This window comes from Dromiciops gliroides, chromosome 2 (genome assembly GCF_019393635.1).
Source record: "Dromiciops gliroides isolate mDroGli1 chromosome 2, mDroGli1.pri, whole genome shotgun sequence".
NCBI classification, from domain to species: Eukaryota; Metazoa; Chordata; class Mammalia; order Microbiotheria; family Microbiotheriidae; genus Dromiciops; species Dromiciops gliroides.
In genome coordinates, this window is record NC_057862.1 from 101,706,173 (window position 1) to 101,715,362 (window position 9,190).

Below are 9,190 nucleotides of genomic sequence, written 5' to 3' on the forward strand. Positions count from 1 at the left end.
CAGACACAGACAGAGTTGGGGAAAGGAGGTTCAGATCCAATTCCTCTGACTCCAAATCCAAATGTAATGCCATTAAATAGATGGGATGAACGATCCTCCTATTAGAAACAGTCACAAATTTCTTCCCCCAAATAGGAAACTGAAACATGATCCCACCAATAGTGTATCAGTAACATCTTCCTTGAGATGGACTGTGTTTTCTTTAATATAGAAGTCTTTCAAAGAAAATGAAAACCATAGCTTCTGAGTATAGTATTAAAGGGATTTGAATTGCATCTTGATTTTAATTCTGAATTTCTTACTTTTCTATTCTCTACAAATTATTCGAGATCCTTCAATAAAATCACTTGGAAATACTGCAAACCATTAGGGCTGGTACTGCAGAGGTTGTGAGCCAAGCCTAATAAGTCCTTTCCACCCCAAGCATGCTTTGATTCTTTTCAATGACACTGAAAAATGCCAAGTGTCAAATGTTCTGAGTTACTTAAATCCCACAAGGTGGAGGCCTTTTTTTAAGAGAACAATTGAGCAGGAGACTTCAGAGAAATTTCCAATTAAAATGACCCAACATGATTTTCCATTCTGCAGGATCAGAAGACAGAGGAGGGAGCTACCAATTAAAGCAGCCCCTCCGGCACAGATGGTTCATTACAGGCATATGTCAAGTGCAAACTTGCCCAGGACCACCTCCAATTTGCAAGGCCTCATTTCAAATAATTGCCAATCTTTTAGAACATCCATAGGGCTAATGATGGAACATAACTTGAGCCATTCCAAATGATAACCCCCAAACCCCAAGGCAGGTAGCTGACACTTTGGTCTTTCTTTGGGGTCTGTTTAGGACATGACTCACTACAGTTATAGCTTTAAAAAGTACTTGTCAGTCTGAAACTCAGGGAGATGCCTCTATGGATATGTGTGTATAGATATAGAGGTAGATATAGAGATATATAAATATATAGATATAGATATAGATGTATATAAATATATAGATATAGATATAGATGTATATAAATGTATGTATACACACACACACACACACACACATATATATATATATATATAGTATGTGTGTATCTATCTATCTGTTAATCTATCTGCCTATCTGCCTATATATAAATGCATTTAACAATAGGTAGAAATGGGTTTTATTTCCTTCCTCTTTCACAATTAGTAAGCACTCACCTTTGGGATGTGTTAATGTTATCAAGCTTCATTCTTCCTACATAGCCAATGACAATCTCTTCTTTGGTGAGGTTTTAGCAAGAAAGAGGGGGAAAGAAGATCACATATTAATCTAGTTAGGAAACTAGAGTCTTAACATGTTGCTTTTCATGCCTGTGGCATATCTAGAGTCCCTACTTAGTCTGTTGATTTATGCCTACGTGTGCATCCCTGTTGGTCTGAGCCCTGGTTATAATCCTTTGGGGTGCTTTAAGTACAACAAGGCTTCCACACCTATTTCACAGCTTAGCTGTAGTTCAGAAAAGTCTGTGAGAAATGAACAACATGAGGTAACTTCATAAACAAGGGAATAACATCAAAATCGTCAAGGGGTCAACTCATTCATCTTCATTTGCCAGGTTTAAATAAATAATAAAGGTGAAGGGAGCAAAAGAATGAAATATGAGAAATGACTGCTTATGTTGAGCTATACCATAACATAGGAATTCCTCAGTCATTTTGGAAAGCTTGTTGTTGTTGAGTTGTTTTCAGTTGTGTGTGACTCTTTGTGACCCTATTTGGGGTATTCTTTGCAAAGATAGTGGAGTGGTTTGCCATTTCTTTTTCCAGCTCATTTTACAAATGAGGAAACTGAGGCAAACAGAGTTGTGACTTGCCCAAGGTCACCCAGGAAGTGTCTGAGGCCTTGTTTGAACTCATGAAAATGAATCTTTCTGGTTCCAAGCCCCGTGCACTATCCACTATACCACCTAGCTGCCCCTGCCTGACACCTAGTGGGAACTTAATAAATGTTTATTGCATGAAAGAATGAACTTTCCTTTCAACTCTAAATTTATTATTTTATTACAAACTCTAAAGTAGTAGCCACACCAGTCACCAAAATAATTTTCCTCATATGCACATCTAACCATGTCACCTCCCTACTCAATAAATACCAATGGGTCTATATAGATACAAAATTAAATATAAACTTCTCTATTTGGTATGCAATGGTTTATAAAATTTGGCCTCTTCTTATATCTTCAGGTTTCCATGGCCTTCTTGCTGTTACTCATACACACTGGACCAACTCCCATCTAGAGGTCTTTATACTGACTGCCCTATGCCTGTAATACTAGCCTTCCATACTTCTGTCTCAGAATCTCTGGTTTCTTTCAAGGAGTTAAACTTCTATCTTTTGCAGGAGGTCTTTCTTCATACCCCTCAGGTGGGAGGAAAGGTCTGCTTTGTATATGTCTTGTATATGCTTATATGTGTACATGGCATTGCTCCAATTTGAATCTAAAGTCCTGGAAAGTAGATCATCTTTTTTTTTTTCTTTTATTCTTCTATCCTCAATCCTGGGCACAATTCCTAGCAAACAGCAAGCACTCAGTAAATGCTTGTTGATTGATTACAATCACTCTCACTCCCCAAAACTTCTCCTCAGTCAGATACCACTACTCTTGAAACCTCAAATTCTGTAGGTAAAGGTCTTATCCTCAAAATATTCCTGTTAAAATGTGGTTTTAGAGAGTTAACCCTTCCCTACTAACATACAGACATAAGATTACATAATTGTCACCATGGAAGGCAACATTCATATCCCTCCAGGATAAATGATAATAGCGAGGCAGTATGGTGCCCTACTTAAGTCCCATGAGGTGTACATTTTATTCTTTTTTTTATCCTGCTCAATTTTCTCTTAGAATCAATCAAATAAATAAATGGATAAATGGATGAACAAACAAATGATTGAATAAAACCTCACACCTTTCCAGTTTTCTTACACCTTAGTCTCTGACATGTATTCTTTGATCCAGGGAAACTAGTCTCCTGGCCCATCCTTAAAGAAGACATTCTATTTCTCATCTCTGGGCACTTTTTCTGGCTGTCCTCCATTGCTGAAAAGCTCTTTCATCTCTGTTTTGATTACTGATTTCTCTGGCTTCTTTCAAATCCCAACTAAAATCCTACCTTCCACAGGAAACCTTTCCTAAACTCTGTTAATTCTAGTGCCTTACTTCTGTTACTTATCTCCTATTTATCCTGTATATAGTTTCTTTATATATATTTGTTTGCATGTTGTCTCCTCCATTAGGTTGCAATCTCCATGAGGGGAGGGATTATCATTCGCCTCTTTTTGTATATCCAGCACTTAACATAATTCCTGGCACATAGTAAGTGGTTGATAAATATTGATTGATTGGGATAGTTGGAGTGTTTGGAGTTAGTCTACATTTGAAAGTTAGTTATGCCATTTTCCAGCTATAGAAATTTAGGCAAGTCACTGTAACCTCTCTGAACTTGTTCCTCATCTCTAAAATGAGAAAATTGGACTAGAGGGCCTTCAAATTCCTTTCCAACTCCAAGTCAATGATCCTTTTGAACTCTAAAACTGTGTGTCTACAACTTTAATATTATGGAGCTCAGAATGCTGTTCCAGGAAACAAGAAACTTGGTTTTGAATCCAAGGTTAACAATTTACTAGCTATGTTCACATAGCTAGTAAAAGTCCACTTCAATAAATGATTTCTTCTTTGAGTCTCTGGTTCCTTATTTAGAAAATATAGTGTCTGGAAGATATTGTCCCTATGGACTATTCTGGGTCACACATTCTAATGTTCAATTATCCTACTTTAGGATAGAAAATAAAGGACAAAAAAAAGTCCCAGAGTGCTGCTCCAAGGAGGGCAGACACAAACAGGGTATTTATCAGACTGCACATGTAGGAACCAAATGTGGTATTTGCCTAATAAGAGGGAGGGACTACTGAAGATGGATTTTTCCTATTTAATTATTCTTTATCTAATTAATCTTGTAATGCTGTCCTTTGGGGAAAGTTTCCAATTCCTTTATGGCCTGGTCTTCCTTCTGTAAATGTCAATTTTATTGCACACCTGCTTCATTTGCCAGAGGTAAGGAAAAGATTGAATGAGCAAACACAATTATAATGAACTTATCAAGGTAAAAAGTTGAGGAATTTGGGGAATATGGCAGAGTAAGAGGCTACCTATTAGCAGTACTTCTTCTACCATCTCAAATAAACAAGTAAAGACCTATAAAATGCTGGAGAGGGGAAAAACAATACAGGAAAAAGAAATTGGGGGAAAACACAAGCTAATTTGTTTTAATTGAGTCTCTTTATCTCACCCAGGATAGAAGTTCAGGGCTATTCACAGGCATAATCCCACTCTGACCAGAATGGAAGTTTTGACCTGCTCTATTTCTTACCTAAGTCAATTCTCCTCTCCTTAGGCAATCTGGTGATACTCTCCATATGCCCAGAGGCTCAACATATTAAAGTCTGGAGACCTAACCACTTTAACCCACTGTAGCTCAGAACTCCTGAGCTCAAGAGAACCACCAGCTTCAATCTCCCTAATAACTAGGATTGCATATATGTACCACCACATCCAACTATAAGCTCATTCTTACAAAACAAAAACAAAAACAAACAAACAAAACCCTGAAAGCTAAATCACCAGTCCATTATTCCTGGGTCTTCAAATCCAACATCTTCTCAAAACATGGACCATGACCATACAAGCATAAGGCACCCTGGAAGCTCTCAAAAATGTTATACCTTGGTGTATTAGATAAAACACCAACCCTGCATTCAGGAGGACATGAGTTCAAATCCGGCCAAAGACACTTGACACTTACTAACTGTATGACCCTGGGCAAGTCACTTAACCCTCATTGCCAAGCCAAAAAAAAAATGCTATATCTTTAGGCAATGGATTTTAAAGAGTCAAGTGGATATATTACAGAGTCCCAGAAAAGCTTTTACTCCTAGAACAATGTGAAACCCATGAATCAAACCAGCACTGAGGCTTAACTAGGAAAGAGGCCACCTTTAAATGACTATGGAGCTCAAGGGACAAGAATGTAGAGGAGGGTGGAGACCAGAAGTGCAATGCTTGTTACTGATATTTAATACAGCACAAAAGTCAGCCAACAGAAGTAGTAAGATAAAGGTGACAAGATAATCCACTAAAAAGGCTTTTCAGAGACCTCTCTTCATCTATATATTGGGAAACTTTTTTTGAATTCCATCATGATTAATCCCTCAGGTTCAGGCTAGGGACAGAAGACAATCTCAGGAAAGGACAGAGCTCAGTAGAGTAGGACAGGGAAAAGTCAATAATAAGACCTGCTACTGGGACTTCTCAGGGTCTCCCTATATCAACATTCAAGTTGATAATGCTCATCTCTTGAGGAACACCAGTTCTACAATTTCAGAGATCTGAGAAAACAAAAAATGGATAGCAAAAGATGAAGGAATATTAAAATAGCTCTGAGACTAAACCTGTTTACAGCAAGGACACTCTGGACAAAGCAGAATAATTGATAGAATTATATGAAAACTTCTTGGAGAGGAGAAAAGAATAAGTATTCCAAGGAAAAAAGTCATCTCAATGGACAAGTAATTCCTAATAAAAGAAACTAAGCCAAATTCACATGAAAAAAGTTATTTTAAAAGTGTTATGACCATTTCTGAAAGACTCCATTAAATGGCAAAAAAAAAAAAATTCTTCTAAGATTCTCCAGAGTCTTCCCAAAGACCAATAATGGAATTTTGTTTGTTTCTTTGTTAGGCAATTGGGGTTAAGTGACTTTGCCCGGGGTCACACAGCTAGTAAGTATTAAGTGTCTGAGGTTGGATTTGAACTCAGGTCATCCTGAATCCAGGGCTGCTGCTCTATCCACTGTGTCACCTAGCTGCCCCCCAATAATAGAATTTTGCAAATATATCAAAGAAATAGGGACAGAAATTAATTCTTAAGAAACAAATCAGCAAGACTACCATGAACTTAGGGAATTTAAAAGATTCTCTGAAAAGAGAGATGACAGAATTAGAACACAAAAATATAAGATAAAAAGAAAGACAAAGGGAAAAAAAATTAATGAGAAGAACACACAGAACTCTACAAAGAAAAAGTATTGAAAAAGATTCTAAATAGGTCATTTAAGGATTATAGGTCTTCTGAGGTGAGGGGGAGGTCATGAAAAAAGAAAGCCAGTTTAACATGGTTCAAGAAATCTTACCTAAAATTTTGCACAGAAATATTGGAAGCAGATTGCAAAGTAGAATTCAAGAGAATCCATGTAACTAACACCTACAGAAAGAAATGCCAAAATGAACTCACCAAGAAACATCATAGCTGAACTACAAGATTAAAAGATAAATTTTGAAGGCATTAAGGAAAAGTTCATTTACAATCCAAATATAACTACTGAAAATAGTTTTGTGTTTACAAGGCATGAAAAGAAATGCAAACACACCATATTCCAAATATCAAAGAACCTCCATTTACATTAAAAGATGATATATCTCACAAAGCTGAGCCTAATCATCAAAAAATGTAATTAGGCATTCATAATAAATCTAATCATACCATCAAAAATTCCCAGAATTGAATAGGATATAAACATGAAAACTGGCTAAAAAGCAGGAAAATTCTTTCAGATAGTAATGAATGGCAAATGTGTGTGTGTGTGTGTGTGTGTGTGTGTGTATAGCTAGGGCTACAAAAAAGCCTTGATTATAGGTAGGGCTGACAGATCTTTTTTCTTTGATCCAGCAATATAACTGATAGGTTTATATCCCAAACACATATCAAAAAAGAGAAAAAGACCCATTTGTACAAAAATATTTGTAGCAGCTCTTTTTGTGGTGTATAAGAATTGGAAATCAAAGGAATGCCCATCATTTGGGGAATGGCTAAACAAGCTATGGTATATGATTGTGATGGAATATTATTATGCTAAAAGAAATGACAAGCTGGATGATTTCAGAAATGTAAATACTTATATGAACTGATGTATAGTGAGGTGAGCAGAACCAGGAGAATGTGTACAGTGACAGCAATACTGTTCAATGAAGAACTATGAATGACTTGACAATTTTCAGGAATACAATGATCCAAGACAATCCCAAAGGACTAATGATGAATCCTACTATCCACCTCCAAAGGAAAAAAAAAACTGATATTGATCAAACACAGACTGTAGCATGCTATTTTTCACTTTCATTTTTTTTCTTTTATTTAGGTTTTCTTATACAAGATGACTAATATGGTAATGTTTTACATAACCGTACATGTATAACCTATGTCTGATTGCTTACCTCCTCAGGAAGAGGGGAGGGGAGGGAGAGGAGAGATAGTAGGGGGAAAAAGATATAATCAGAAAATAATAGGAGACTAGGCAGTAGTAAATAAATATTTCAAATGAAAAAAATAATCTCTTCATTAGTAAATCAATGGTCAGTGATTAGGATAATAGAGTGGAACTCCTTAGTGGTGGGAAGAGTGCGAGAAATGGGTGAACAAGGAAAGCAAACTAGTTACTACTACAGGATAGGTGGACTAGAGGCTTTCAATTTGTCCCCCTGCCCTTGTGTTTCTGGGAAAGTAAGTATAGAATGTTGGGAAACAAATCACAGAAGAATAGAGGGAACTAGAAACAAGCAAAAAGAGAATAATTTGGCAGCATGATGAAGTTCTATTCCAGTGGCAGGACAGAAGAAAGTGAAACAGAGATCTTGCCATGAATTTTTTTTTTTTTGGGGGGGGTAGAAAATTTAGCACGTCAGCTTCTATCAAAAGAGACCAGAAATGTTATTATTAAATCTCACTTGCTGGCGGGGGGGGGGGGGGAGGATGGCAATGTAGTTGTGGAGAGGAATGACTCAGAGAGGGAAAAGCAAAGAGAGAAAAGTAAAAGAATATGATCCATCCTCCATTTTATGGTTTCAGCACCATATTGTCTCTTAGAATGAACATTCCTGAGAATTGCTTCTGGACTATCCTAAAAGAGGAGAGGAATCAGAAAGCAGGGGAAGTGACAACCCTTCCTACAAAGGAGCATTATACATTAATGCCCCTGAAAGCAGCAGTGGTACTGTCCCCTGGTTCTCGGCTGAATCTTGGAGGAAGGAGAAGGTAGGTAGCACAGGAGATGACAAAACTGTGAGGGAGGGTGGGGGGTATGTGGTTAGGTGGGTGGCTGGAGAGGGAGACATGGTCAGGCTTGTAGTACAATAAATCAGGAGTTCAAGGAGGTGTTAGAGAATGGAGAGATGTGTAAAAAATCAAATTTAAAAAGCTCTTTCAAGGCATAATAGCACAGTGGGTAGAGATAGAATTTTCTATACATCATGCCCAATCAGATGTGGTTAGATCTGATGGTGTATCTTTTTATTCCCCAGAAATGATTGTGGTGCAAAGGCAAAACTATACCAATAAAACCATCTAAATATTATAAAATGTGAAAAACTGAGTAAAAAGCCAATTATTTTATTTTAAATAATATCAAAACCTATACTTGGCTCTAAGTGTCAGCCTTCCTGTCATTTGAATATCTACATTTGATAGCAAAAAGAAAACAAAACCAAATCCATGGACTATTATCCTTAGTAAGACAGTATTCATTCAGTTCCTCTCCCTTTGGGAAGTAGGGCTGCTAGATGATGCTTGGATTAGCATCAGGTGAGAGAATAACTTATCATTAAGAAAGAGCCTTCTCCCTCAGGTTTTCCCTTCAAAAGACCATTCATTTGGAAAATTCAGCTGGCCATGAGAAAGGTTAGTGCAAGTTCCTCAAAAGCATCAATACATTACAAAGACCAAGTTGAAATGGACTGAAGTGGATAATATTGGCAGCCAGAATATTCTCCCACTGGATTTCCCAGAAGATTGACTATAGCGTGTTTGGAAACATTGAACTATTTTTGGTCAGAAGCTATTCTCAGCTATTTAATATCCATTAACTATTTCGTGGGTTTTCAGGGACACCCATTAAAAATCCAGGGTGAAGTTTATAGAATGGTCTTAAAGGGTAACCACATTCTCTCTCTACATAGATAGATAGATAGATGATAGACAGAGATACACACATTTACATATAGAAATACATATGTGTATATGTGTGCATATCTATATGTATATGTGTATGTTATACATATGTATGTATACACACATGTGTGTTGAATTAGTTGATTCCTAAGGCTATTGAGACA